The 14,529-nt window shown below is 39.9% G+C and overlaps 1 protein-coding gene across 4 annotated transcripts in view; it reads right to left on the reverse strand.

The window, feature by feature from the left end:
• FLRT2 (fibronectin leucine rich transmembrane protein 2) overlaps positions 1 to 14,529 on the reverse strand; it is a 95,947-nt gene that overhangs the window by 43,105 nt on the left and 38,313 nt on the right. The window contains exon 2 of one of the 4 annotated variants that reach the window (XM_066272439.1): positions 5,871 to 5,979. The exons of 2 other annotated variants lie outside the window; for them this stretch is intronic. The gene's annotated coding sequence lies outside the window, so the exon portion shown is untranslated. Of the gene's footprint in view, positions 1 to 3,473; positions 3,499 to 5,870; positions 5,980 to 14,529 lie in introns of those variants that run through there. One more of the 4 variants, XM_066272440.1, reaches the window with a different exon arrangement.

The following is a 14,529-nucleotide window of genomic DNA, read 5'->3' on the forward strand; positions in this document are numbered from 1 at the left end:
CATAGCATTGGAGTGTTTCCTTCTCCTTGAATATTGAACAGGCTGAGATAAACTGGTAACTTACTAAACTCTAGTTAGGTTAATTAATGAACCAGATTTTTTCGGTGTGCATGAATATTATTTTCCAAGAATGAATTGGCTGAGTGTCATAATAAACATATGCACACACAAAGAAGTGCGTGAATAACTATCAACTCATTTCTTGAGCAAACATGATCCCATTTGAAGACGAAAATAAAATTATTTCTGAAAATGCTACAAAAATCCTATCCTGCAACCTCAACAGCACCTTCCCTGGCTCATTAATTCTGGCCTAAATCTGCTACTGTCAGGCAAATCTGAAGCACTGGCCAGCAGACACCCACCTGCTATTAGGCTGAATGTGCCTGGCATCTTGACATTCTATTGATTCCCATTCAAAGCTCATGTTAAAAAAAAAAAAAAAGTAGCTCAGAGTCCAAGAGGAATTTTAGCCACAAATACTTTGGAAGAAATCCAAACAACTAAAAACAGAAAGAAAGACAAGATGCAAATCTGAGTGACAAAACTGAGACAACCCCAACCAGACTGGTGAACATTCAAGGACACACCTACACAAGGACCCCTGCATCCTCTTCAGGTAACTACTTGTTTCAGGAAATGCCAATAGGTTTGTGCATTGAATAAGCACCCCTTCCTAAGATGGACTATGGTATATGTGTGTTCACAAGAATAGTCATCATTATTCCAGTGGTGTTGCTTTTAAAGAAGAACCTGTCAATTTTTGACCTCCAGACCCCTTTACATATTCAGTAAAATTTGATGTACCATGAATGCAGTCCTGATCATGATAAAGCATTCAAATGTTTAAGCGGTTAAGATGAAGCAGAAACTGTATAAAGTGCTTAAGAATGTTACATCCTTTCATCTTCAAACAACTCTTACCAGCTGAGAGCTTTATTTCTGTTTTACAGATAGAAAGGGAGGTAAAGTAATTTTCTCCAGGTAGCTGGGGCTGAGATACCAGCAAGGAGAAAACATCAGGAGTCATTTATAAATTTTGTTGATACCTCCCAAATCACCCACACTTAAGTGGAATGGGTCCACATCCAATTTCCAAATCGTGGCACTCATGACTTTGGCAGCTGCCTGTCATCATCCACTCTGCATACATAGACTGGCTCTGGAGGTATTCTTTAAAACCAGCCCAATTCTGACTGCCTTACTGTAGCCGAGAGAAGGCATACAATTCAAAATAAAAGTGAACATACATTTTCTTTTTAAGGAGGAAGGGAAACCTCTAATCCCACCAAGCAGCATGAATCTCCACTGCCCCGTCCCCGCCCCCCAGCTCTTCCCTCCCACCAACCACTGAACAGCTCTCCCTGACTTCAAAGACAGCCCAGGGAGACAGGAGCAGGAGGGCCATCAGCACCAGCTGGAAGGGGGACCTTATGCTTGGGGGAGGGTGGAAGAGGACTAGAGAGTCACTGCTGAAGCCAGTCATCTCAGTAAAAGAAGTTCAGTGTTTTCCAAAAGCTGATTTCTATCAGGGCTACAGGAAAGATCAGAAGGCATACGGTTTCAACAAGGAGGGATGTGTTTCTGCTGCCCGGAAATTTCTCAGATTTGCAACATGGGTCCAGGTTGTTTGAGTGCCAGTCTGGGTTGGAAGCGCAAAGACAGTCATCTAGAACAGTGGTCCCCAACCCCTGGGCCGCGTACCGATACTGGTCCGTGGCCCATTTGGTACCGGTCCACAGAGAAAGAATAAATAATTTACATTATTTCCGTTTATTTATATTTAAGTCTGAACGATGTATTATTTTTAAAAAATGACCAGATTCCCTCTGTTACATCCTTCTAAGACTCACTCTTGACACTTGTCTCAGTCACGTGCTACATTTATCCGTCCCACCCTAAAGGCCGTCCGTGAAAATATTTTCTGAGACTAAACTGGTCCATGGCCCATAAAAGGTTGGGGACCACTGATCTAGAAGTCAATGAGACCCAATTTCCCCCTTTCACCATGAGAAGACAGCAGCAGTATTTCACCCTGCAAAAGAGCTGTCTGTGATTGTGCTTTTGTCATTTGAAGCAATAGTATTCTTACTGTTTTTTTAAAAAGATTTTATTTATTCATTTTTTTTTCAGAGAAAAGAGAGAGAGAGAGAGAGAGAGAGAGAGAGAGAGAGAGAGGAGAGGGAGGAGCCGAAAGCATCAACTCCCATATGTGCCTTGCTCAGGCAAGCCCAGGGTTTTGAACTAGCAACCTCAGGTCGAGGTTTTATCCCACTATGCCACACAGGTCAGGCAATACTATTGTTATTTAAAAAACAAACAACAAAAAAAAACCGCTCCTGAATTGAACCGCACAAAGGAAATACATCAGATAACCAAAAAAGTCTTTAAAATAGTTTACTTTCCCAACCCCATTCACCCCACACTGCTGCAGTATCTATTTCCTTTGCCTGTATGTGGGGGTTGGGGGACGATCTGGAGGCTCTTCCTGGAAGTCTGGCCAATGCACCCTTCCCTCCACTCTGCCTGATTTGCAAGGTAACTTCTAAGAGACAGCCACCTAGCCATCCAGTCTTGGTTTATCATCCATCGGTTATCATTTTTACTGCTGCCATTATTATTCAAAATGATTATAGACTTGTAAAGACATCCTCATCTGGTAATAATGTTTGCAATATGCTTTTTACACTGTCAGGTTAACACAGTGTGCCCGTGATTTTTGTGCTGCCACAAGTCCCAAAGCTGATGCAGTGGAATGCTTAGCAGTTTTCTGAATAGTTTTACAAGAAGAACTACGAGCTGGAGAAGGAAAAACAGGTCCCAATGCATTTTTTTTTAAACAACAAACTTGGTGTCCCTTTGTGCATAGGTGACAGCAAATTAAGGCAGTACCACACGTGACATTTAAAATATCTGTCTCTCTGTTCCTCAACTCAGAGTTTGACACATTCTCTAAGGGCAGTGATAGCTACTTGCTGAATAAAAGCCCGTCTGTCCTTGACTTTCCCACTTAAGTCCTATTGACAACAGGGGAAGTAGAACACACATAATGAAGTCAGGGCATGCATGGTCGTCGGAGGTTAATAAACTGACCAAAAGAGGGTAGACCGCCCGGAAAGCAGAATATCCAAGTGGAGTGAGGCTGCAAGAAATTAATGAAAATCCACACATCTCCTTTAAAAGGCAGTGGCAGTGGGCTTGTGACTAGAATTCTCCTCTTCATGCACGCACTCAACTCTCCTTAATGTCAACAGGAGTTCTGTTAACAGCACTGTGGGAGAAAATGGATGCAGATATCACTTAAAATGAATCATTTTGCTTCCTCTCCTCCACTTTTATATACATATTGACAAAATATAAAAATACATTTTTAAGAAATCGATTCAGCTTTGTAGCATTCTACTCCAACAGCAAAAGCAGGCATTAACATGATAAGATAGCCTTTGAATAATTATTTAAATAGGGTCACTCACATTTGGAATTCCAGGGACCTCAGATTCACCAACCCAAAATAAAAAATGCAAATGGAAAAGTGTTGCAAATCGCTTGCTCCTTATTTATTTTGAGATTTGAATTACCATTTTATTTTTAACAAGAGCATCACGGTTCACCGACAAATGTCCCGAGCTATATTTAGAGGAGTAACAATATATAAGATCAGGAGCACACATGGCCAGAGCTGGCTTTTCACTTTCTGAACAGAAATACAAAGCACTGTGCATACTGGGTAAATTTCATTTCAAGAATTTGGGTCTACCATCAAAATTTCTGCTCCCCTCTGAGCTCAGGGTGTCAGTCCTCTTCAGGGTACATCTGGAACTCCTCTACGATACGTTTGTCATGACCTTTCTCAATGCAAGAGACTATTTCCAATATAAAGCAAGCAATTAGTTTTAATATGGAGAGCTGCACATCTGAAATAACTCTGAAAACAGAAGGACAAGTGGCTTGTTAACCTACCCACAAAAGTTACCGCCAGTTTGTACTGCCATTACTTTAGGAATTAGATTTTCAGATATTGGAAAACACAGTCTTCGGCTTTCTTTGAAAGAATGCCCGAGGCAAGGAATATGTTGATTATTTTTTCAAAGGAAGAAAAGAAAGTGTTGAAAGCTCTTAATAACTATATAAAGTTCCCAGTTTGCCAGTACCAAACACTAAACAGTGATAATGTTTTAGCATGTTTATAGTGGTAAGTCATTCTGGATTTGGAAACAGAAAATAGTTTTAGACAAATTATAAAGCTCTGCCACTATGCCCAAATAAAGTGAAACAGAAAAATACTGTGAGGTAGGAGAAGATGCCCACGGTGACGAAAATCCATAACTCTAGTAATGAAAGGAAAAGTAAGAAAACACATATATCATATTTTTCACTCCATAAGACGCACCTGACCGTAAGACACACCTAGGGTTTTAAGGAGGAAAATAAGAAAAAAAAAATTCTGAACCAAATGGTTTGCTAAAATATTTAATAAAATACCATATGTTTCACTCCATAAGATGCACAGGCTTTTTCCCCTCCACTTTTTTTGGGGAAAAAAGTGCATCCTATGGAGGGAAGAGTACAGGTAATTCGATAACAATGAATCAGAAAGAAAGCTGGGTAATGGAGGATTTGATCAGAATTTAAAACTTAGCATAACCAACTTCCAGTTACAAAATAAATAAGTCATGGGGATGTAATGTACAGCATAAAAAATATAGCCAATAATATTGCAGTGACTTTGTGTGGTGACAGATGGTGACCATACTTATTATACTGATCATTTATTTCATAATGTAGATAAATATCAAATCACTATGATGCACACCTGATATGTCAGACCAATTAGAATTCAGTAAAAAAAATTTAAATAAATGTAATAAATGTTTCTTTTAAAAGAAAATGTTATTCTTTGTCTCTGGCAATAAAAAATATAAAAATTAAATAAATAAACACATATAGCATCGTTTTAGAATAAAGCAATATCATTTCATCTCAAGATTGATCACTAGTCAACTCCAGGGTAGAATGTTGAGCAGAGGACATGCACAGTATAAATTAACATGCCCATGAATAATCTCTGAAAGAGTTAGTGCAATAAGCATCCGTTCCAATTGTGGAATATGCCCTCTCAAATGGAGTTTTACAGGCAAGAGAAAATTACGGTTTACTGAACTCCTTAAAAGCCATGTTCCTCCCAGACATTGTGTGCTCAACACAATTAAATTAAAGATTACTTGCTTTAATCTTCTGGAATAGACCTGCCAAGTAGGCAGTATTATCGTATTATCACTTCTTTGCAGATGAACAATTGGACACTCAGAAGGGAAGCGTTTAGTAGCGGAACTATGGCCAGGACATGGCTGGGTGGGGCGGGGGAAGGCGGGCCCCATTCTGTCTTCCCTCCTGGATACACTTACTCTCCGCAGTTCCCAGGGAGAAGCTTAAAATTGTTGCCTCAAGTTGTTCATCATTAGCCACTGGCCCTATGGGAAGAAGTCCAGTCTAGGGCAGGGTTTCCAATACTTGTTGTCAAACCTCAGGGATTCAAACTGCTCATCTCTCATTATTCCATTTAGCCACCCTTGGCAGGAGATCACCTTTGGGAGGCTATTTCGTTTCTGCAGTTCTAACTTAGCACGTACTTGGCAAAAAGATGAATCAGACTGGGGATACTACTTTCTTGAGCTGCAAAATCCTTAATCCATTCTAAAACAGTGTTTGGAGAAAAGAGAAGGGTATTGTTAAGTATTTCTTTAAGTTTGAAAAAATCTTTCAATAAAAATAAATCAAACTGACATCAGCCTCAGAGAGGCAGACTCTCATTCCACCGACCCACACTCCGAGGTACTGAGACATATCACACATACGTATTCAGTATTTACCTGCAATGTAACATAGGGCCTGTTTCGGACAGAAGGATTGTGTGGAATGATCTGGGTTCAGGTTTCAAGATGTCAGAGAGATGGTGAAAGATGTCCCAAGATGTCCAACCTTGGGACAAAGGTTGGAAACAAACAACCGTCAGATAGATGACAAGGTTGGATCCAGTTAGCTGAACTTGGCAATCACTGTCAGCTATGACAGGCTCTGTGCTAGTATCTACCATATTCACAGGACAAGTGTGCCTATTCAGTTCATAGAAAATCCCATGTATAACTAACTGATAAGAGCCAAAGAAAAAATATTTGCTTATCTAATGGCCATAGGCCTTTTCTGCTGAGTCAGTTTATGATAACCACAAGAGGTAGGTGCCCAGAGATTAGCTTCGGTGGAAACGCACCTCAGTGTTGTCAAGGCTGACCTGGTCGGCTCCGGAACAAGGGCCAACGCCTCTTTTCTTACCTTACCTGGTATGCCCTGGGTAAATGTTTTCCAAAGGAGACCAAAGAGATGCAATTCAATGCCAGTGATAAATATTCCACTTGGAAGAATAATTATTTGGGAAGTCAACAAGTTGGTCAATAGGGAGCTCTCAGATTCCTCATAAAGCTTCCCATCAAAATAGAGCTGTGCAATCTAGAAGGTGGATGTGTATTCACACAAGTAACAGTGAAACGAATTTCCATATGAAGTTATAGCTTACTAGGAACCATGTGACTAAATTCCTTTGCACTCTAAAAAAAAACCCCCAAAAACCCTTCCATTTATTTTTTTTTAAAGTGAATGCAGTCCTGGCAAAATGCAGCATAAAAAGGAGAAAACAAATGAAAGATTAAAAGAATAAAGCATCATCTTCTATTTCTTTCTGATATAATGGTCCTCATAAAGATCAAGATACGGTCCAAGGGCAAAATCAAAGCTTCCACCAACATCCATTTTGACCCCTTGGGATTAACACTGTGAAAGAACAGAGACTGTCCTGTCTTTCTACAGCATGAAAGGTTGCCAGGTGACAGAAAATAAGATTGAGTGCATGGGACACAGGTATGCAACAAAATAGTCATTGTTTTATCAGAGATTCAAATTTAACTAAACATTCTATATTTTTATTTATTAAATCTATCTGAAAAGAATCAAGCAGTCATGAGCAAGTTTTAAATGAACTGTTTTTGACCTGGTTAATGGTGCAACCATAGGTCCTTAATCGCTAGTGTCCTTTGTGGTTTCTTGGGAAACTCTTAGAAGATGCATTCTCTTGGGATCTCCCCCTTGAGATTTGCTCTCTTATAAGCCAAACACCACTATGTTTACAAGCTCCCAAGTGAGTCTTAATGCATACACATTTGCAAACAACTGTTTTAACCCAGAGTAATAAAAGGAATGAGGAAGACACAAGAAGCCAGATTTTCTTTATAGCTAAAATTACTCCATTCAGCCTTTAGAAGTGGCTCAGATGTCTTAAACCTTAAGACAGTGCTAACTTGAGAATGTCAGAAACAGATAATGTGAAAATCCAAATACTGGTTAACAAACTATTGTCATAGACCTCTTCTGCATTAGCCTCGATGAGGAACAGAGGGAAAACCACTCACTCTAAATTAGCAATCCAAAAGGACAACTAAGAATAGACTCTGTGACACTTGATGCCAGAATTCACCCCATGCTGTCATTTCTAAACAAGTCCTCCTTACATCCTGTCCCTTGAACAGCTGAAAGAGTTGGCACACCCAACAGAAGGAGCTGAGACATTCTTCTGCCCTTAGTTAATGTGTAAACTCCTTTACCACAAACTGTCTGATCAAAACACAACATAAAGAAATCGTATTTGAATTGGGAATTACCTCAACAGGTGCAATTTGTTTCTTTATTTTATCAGTAAAGGCTAATAATAGAGTATTAAAAGTGAATAAAGGAAAATCTAATTGCACTTCACTGAAAATAAAACTCAATTACTTTCTGCTTCCAAGGATGTGTGTGAGTGAGTGTGTGTGTCTGTGTGTGTAGGTAGAGAATAAGGACAGAGAAGGGAATATTTTCTTCTCTTACCACCAGCAAAATCTCCTCTCTGTGATAAAGTAACCATTTAAAGTAACTCCTCACTATCATTCCATTTACAATTGATAAGAACCCCCCTCCCACAGAGGCCATGTTTGACAATTCTGGGTTGCTAAATCTGACGTCCAAATGTCCAAAATAATGACGCAGCCAAGGAAAGATGTTAACACAGACACTGTGGCTAACCAGTGATAAACATGAGCAGGAGCTGGAAAACTAATACTGAAGCATGGGCCTGTATATAACAGGACTTCAGCAGAGCAGCGAACTGCTTTATGTGTGAAGTACCAACTACAGGGCATGACATATAGCTTATTAAACAGAGAGATTGAGGAGCGAGAGTGTACAGCTCTGTGGGCCCGATGGGTCAGGAAGTCAGTCACCATATATTTGCCAGTAACTTAGGTACCAACTTACTCTGTTTCTAGCAATGTACAGAGCAAATGAGCTATAAAGGGATATCAAGACCTACTTAATGTCTGCACATAATTGTCTTATATAAATCAATTATCCACTTAAGCAATTAACCAATGCAAGTTTGATAACAACCCCTGCCATGAGCATGAAGCCTGATTAATTGATGTAGATGATGCCAAATGTTCTAAGACATGCTGCCCTGCACCCCGGGTCTTGGTTGAGAAGATAACACATTCCTACTTCAGAAGCTAATGAAAATGATGGTTAAATAACCACAAAAAAAAGACACATAAAAGTATAAGTAGCAGTTGATGAATGACTGATGAGTGGAGAAGGTACTGCCTCTGAGCTCAGAGAGAAGGGAACCGCCATGACTTAAAGCAGCCTGGAAATCCTTCATGGAAGATGAGCAACTAGACATTGAGATAAGCAGAAGAGGAAATCCCAGGTTTAGGACACATGTAAAGCCTCAGAAATGAGAAAACAGGGCTTAGCAATGACTTAGAGATACACAGGACATCATCCAAGTCTTCTGTAGTACTGAGAGCCAGGCACCAAAGTTGTATCATTGCCATTTGGGCCCCTGGTTCCCAACATTTGTTAGTCTCACTACTATAAAACTGTTGGATAATAACAGTGGTCATTATCAAAGCTCCACACAAAACAACTGGGGAGATTGCATAAGATTGGTTGTAGATTATATAAATATGGCACTACCATATCTTTCTCTTCCTCCAACTCACAAATACACATTTCTATTTTAGTGACTGGAAAACAATGGTGTCTCTTGGCTGCCTTGGGTAATAGGAACCAGGAAGAGCTCTGATAAGCCAAATCAAGAGGCACCTGATCAGGAAAGAAGGTGCTGTGTTCTTCTGACATCAAATGCACAGCAGAGGAGAGTGCCTGCTCCAGGGCTCTTTCCCAGTGGACTTACCCCGTCCACCTTGTTACGGTTCCTCCCACTGTACCATTGAAAGAGAGTAAAGAAAATGCTCAGTACTGGGTGAATAATGATTATTCTTGCTTCTCTTGTTTGGAATCAATCTTCAGTCTAGCCTTTGGGCATTTCAATGGAAGGGAAGAGCCCAGAGATTAGACATGCCGTTCCCCCATTCTTTTTTCCTACATTAACTGCCCCAACCATTGGGCTACACTCATTTAAACTGCCAAGTTTTAACTGTTAAATAAAAATGTCACAATATGCACAACTGGTCCACCTCATAAATCCATATCCTCCCTACCCCACGACATTCTTTATGATTACCGCTTGTTAAAAGTTTCTAAAAAGGAATGTATAGTGTGGTAATTTCCATTTTAAAAGAAATTCTAGATTGGAAAATTTTTATAGCAGATCTAAATATAGAAAGGTTGTAGCTATCAATGTAAGAAATACCCAAACCAGTAGAGAACTTTTATAACAGTTTATCTGAACCAAACTAAAGACATATACCTGGGAGCAAGCCCTCAGGTGCCCTGGAGAGTCAGCTTTGCTGTTTCTTTCATGCACTTGAATTATGAAGGGAAGGGAAAGAAGATTACATGGTGGTGGGAGAGAGTACAGTGGGGACTGTATCATAGGATGGTTAATAAGATTATGTCATTTCTCCCAGGTAGCCATGCTTTAGAAAAAAGGTCTTAAGTATAGTTGGGAATTGCAAGAAAGGGTTTGAAAAAAAAATCTCAAAGTTCTGTTAACCTAGATGCACAAAAAAAAAAATTTTTTTAATTTAAAAAATAAAACAGACGGGGCTTAAGGCAAAAAGTTAAACCTTTTACTAAGAAGTTATATGCCTGGAACATAACTACGCACCATGACCTGCCCAGTTAGAAATTTATGATTTATTACGGCACCCAATTTTCACCCCCTAGCTAACCCAAGCTAACATCACAGTGACACTTAAAATGATGAGATCTTCTACAGAAACACATGAGCAGACCATGTCTTGTGTGGAAGTAAAGTGTAACCATTTTAAACCACTATAGCCTTGAGCAAAACAGATGAAGAAAAACCTTGGGTTTCAAATCCTTAGGATATCACCAGGGCTCACGATACACTATCATTGCCTTACTGCACTCAAACATAATACCACTGAGACCATCAAACAGACACTTTCTTTAGAGACAGGTCTTACAAACACTAGAAGCGACAAATACTTGAAAACCTAAACTCTTGACTCAGGGTGGAGTGCAATAAAAAGAAAAGTCTAATGGAATACCTTAAGCAACCAGAAGTGTTTTCAAAGAAATAATGACTATTTAAGAGAAAAAACACATAAAAAATTCCTTAAAACCATGTACTCTTTGCTTTTTCATTAGGCATGCAAATTAAAGCACACCTGTACAGAGGTGTTTTTTTTTTTTAAAAATAACTGATTTCATTTAACTGCTACCAATACAATGGTTCAGTTGTGGTAAGAACATAAAACTGTGAAATCTATTGCCAAAAATGAAAAAGGAGCTGAATTATTACCTGTGTAATTTTCATTTGTATCTACTAAGTTATTTACAATATCCTCACATAAATTCTAATCTCGAGTTGAAATTTGAAACCCAGAAAAACGAAGCGTTTTCGCCTTTAATACTCAATGTAAAGTTGGTAAAAGAATGAGAGAGCATTTTTGAAGGAACTAAAGTATAATTTCTGTGTCAAAAATGACAACTCTACCTTCTTGGGTGACAGTTGTCAATACTGTAAGCCAGCAAATGAGGATGGTAGAGTTACACAATCTTATCTGGTGTGAAAGCTTGTCATTTTCTGTTCTTGATTTTTTTTCCTAAGGCCGAAAGATGGTATGACTGTTTGGAAAAAGCTTGTTTAAAGAATACTGTGGTGAATGAAATGGACATGCCAATATCTTATAAATACCGCTAAGGTTCACTGTCTTATTTAAATCGCTTGATCCCAAAACTGAACTGGTCAGAACATAACAAATAATAATCTTGGTAATGACAACACTTGTGACCACTTTTATGACTAGTGCAAAACTGCTCTGAAAGTACGGGGGGAAGAATGCTTTCGTAACATTTCAGGATTGGTATTCTGCCATCGTGTCACTGGTGTTTAGCAAGATAAATGTACTTTTTTTGTAGTACTAATAAAACCAAAACAAACCATGGTAACCAAAGGGAACAAAATAAGCCTCATCTGAAATCTTTAAGACATACTTCTTACTGTGATTGTCACAGACTTTTATTAGGACTCTAAATTGTGCTCACAAAGTCCTGGTTCTAATGGTACCTTATTTCTGACGTTTGTCTCTAAAGACCAAGTTCAATGCATGCAGTGAGATGTGTACACAGGAAATGATCTGTTGCTTCTGCTGTCTTGCTCTGCCTTGCTTCCACAATCCTGGCACAGAGGACTCCACCCCGGTTTCCACACTCCTGTTGCTCACGGTGCCATTAGCCAGACAGCCTAGCGAACTAGATGAACTCAAATTTCCCCTTCACCCTATCCCAGGCTGGAAAAAGAAAATGTGCAGAGACAATGGCAGCCTTAACAATAGAGGGCCAGCTGCCAAGCTTGTGGGTTAATGACAAAGCTGCTTTCAGCAGACACATTTCCTCTTTCCTTTCTAGGGGAAATCCAAGAACAGTGCCCAGAGGCAAAATGAAGATTGCAGGTAATGATTAAGGTGCCATCGCTTTGCCCAACAGAGCCATCCCTCACTAGTTTACCACAATGCCCAAAAGGTCCATCATTAATACAGGCCTTCTTTTCAGAGAAGGTTGTAGTTGCTAGAGAAATTACTATTGAAGTGTTACTATTTATCATGAAAGAGTTTACTGACCCATTGCATCATAGCCCGAATTTCCAAGATAAAGGAGAGACTGCAAATCCTTAAAATAGGAGGTAAAGGAGACAGGGTGACTAAGAAGCAGAGAGAAGGGTCTAAAAATGCTAAGCACTATGCTAGATACTTACGTCCATTGTCATTTCTCTCTGAAGCCAATAAAGGCTCTGCCATTTTGCAGAAGAGCAACTGAGTTTCAAGAGGTTAAGTAACTGACCCAAGAAAGGTAAAAATCCCCCAAATAGGAGCAGACAGCAGCCAAGGTAGGGCTCCACGGTGAGGTGTTTTCATCAGTTGGGAGGGGAAGCAGGATGGGGCACTGGTCCCTGAGGCAGTTTATGGAAACAAAGAAAGACAGAAGAAGCTGCAGGTAAGCAAGGTGTGAAGCTTAGTCACCATCTTTTTGGCCATTTGGTCCACAGCTGATCCAAGCTTTCTAAATGTGGGCATCTTTTTAAGGAAAATTCCCATCTGCTGCATCATATAACAGAAAGAAAATTACATTCATTTGGAAATGTACCTAGCAATGACCATTGTCTTGATACTAATGCTTTACCCAAGGTCGTTAGGTTTTCCTATCATCTTGTAATGTCAGTGTTCAGTCCCTTTACAACAACCCTTTCCATAGATCCATCAGGGCAGACAGTTCCTGTTCAGGCAGAAATAGAGTGACTCACCCAGGGCAGAACCAGAAAAAGAACATGTGTTCTACCTCAAAGACCCATGTTCTTCCCCCAAAACCCTCCTTCCCACAAGCCACAAAGCTCCACGAATAGCGGTAGTGCTTACTACCCTTTTCTTTGTCTCCTTGAGGAACAGGCAAGGGACCAAATTCCCAAGGGGCTCACCACAAGGAGAACAGGATGGCTAATTTCCAAGTACGTTGTAAGACTCCTTGCTAGTGGGTTCCGCACAAGCCTTCTGTAACTCACCTGCTGGGGGGGAGGGGGTAAACCATGCTGTTTGTTCGTAGAGGGTAATGAAGAAAAATGTTCTCCTAATCTCCAACATAGGAAAATAAATTTCACTCTGCTAGGCCCCATCCTAAGCCGTTCACAGATGTTAAGTCATTCAATCCTCACAACCCTATGTGTAGGTACTATATCTGCATTGTACAGAGAAAGCTATTGGCCCGGAATGATAAAGGAACTTGCCCAAACTCTTGAGTGAGTAAGTGGCAAAGCTGAGGTCTGAACTCAGGTGGTTTGGCTCTGGCATCCATGCACTTCATTGATATACAGTGGCAATAAAGCAATTCAAAGGCACATAGAGACAGGGCGTGGTCTTAGAAAGTTCCACTTTGGTCAAACAGAGGAAGTGTGCTGGTGATGAGAATATCTTGGTGTTTAAGATACTGCCCAGAGGCTCATGAATTGAGGGCACATGTCAGATGTGGCAGTGGAGCTGTGATGGTACCACCCATTTCTCCACAGCTCGGGTCTACCCTATGAACCTCAATGTAAGAGTGTTTGCACACGGCTTTCCCGACACCAGCTCTTTTGAGGAAAATATTGACCACGGAGCACAAGCATTATCACATTTTTTTACTTAAATAGTTTCCAAGAGCTGTGTCCTTCCTCCAACTTTCAATGACACTGGTTGAATCATGAGAAATTTTGTGTGACCAGAGGAAATTATTTTCATTACTTTTTAGTCACAATATAAATACCAATACTGTTTGAAAGTTCCACACCATATTACCCTTCATCTGGCAGAAATGGACTGCTTTTTCATCATGAGTGATTCACAAACGATCAAACTGAAAAATATTTACACTTGTTTCGTTCCTGGGAAGCTGATACATGGCAGGAATACGTCTCTTATTATTCATGCCAAAGATTTAATAGCACTCAGTACTGAGACTATTTTTCAGCCACCAGATGACATTCTCTTTCCCTGCAATGAGACCAGGAATATCAACTCTGTGTGTTCTAACATACATATTTGGATCAACTACTGAATAATACCAAATATTGTATTTCCGACATGCTTTCATCAAAATAGAAGCAGAAATCTCCATCTTTCTTTCTCTCTCTCTCTCTCTCTCTCTCTCTCTCTCACACACACACACACACACACGTGCACAGCTCTTTTAAGATGAGACATGACAATTTACCAAGTATGATCTTACAAGCTGAAGAGTCCAGATCCTCTGGATGCCTCTAAGAAGCAATTTTATTCTTGAAGGACAGTTCCTGATTTCAGTCTTGAATGGAGTAATAATGTGGTACATTTATTTCTCAATGAAACTCTCCTTGTAAAGTTTCTACAGTCAGACTCACTTATCACCCAGTGATACCATCTTCCCTGACATATGCATGCGAGACTTGTCAGGGTCCTTCCAGCCACAACTCTTGACCTTTTCCCCCCTTCTAACACATCTAGAACTATA

The sequence above is a fragment of the Saccopteryx bilineata genome, chromosome 4 (assembly GCF_036850765.1).
Source record: "Saccopteryx bilineata isolate mSacBil1 chromosome 4, mSacBil1_pri_phased_curated, whole genome shotgun sequence".
Taxonomy (NCBI): Eukaryota; Metazoa; Chordata; class Mammalia; order Chiroptera; family Emballonuridae; genus Saccopteryx; species Saccopteryx bilineata.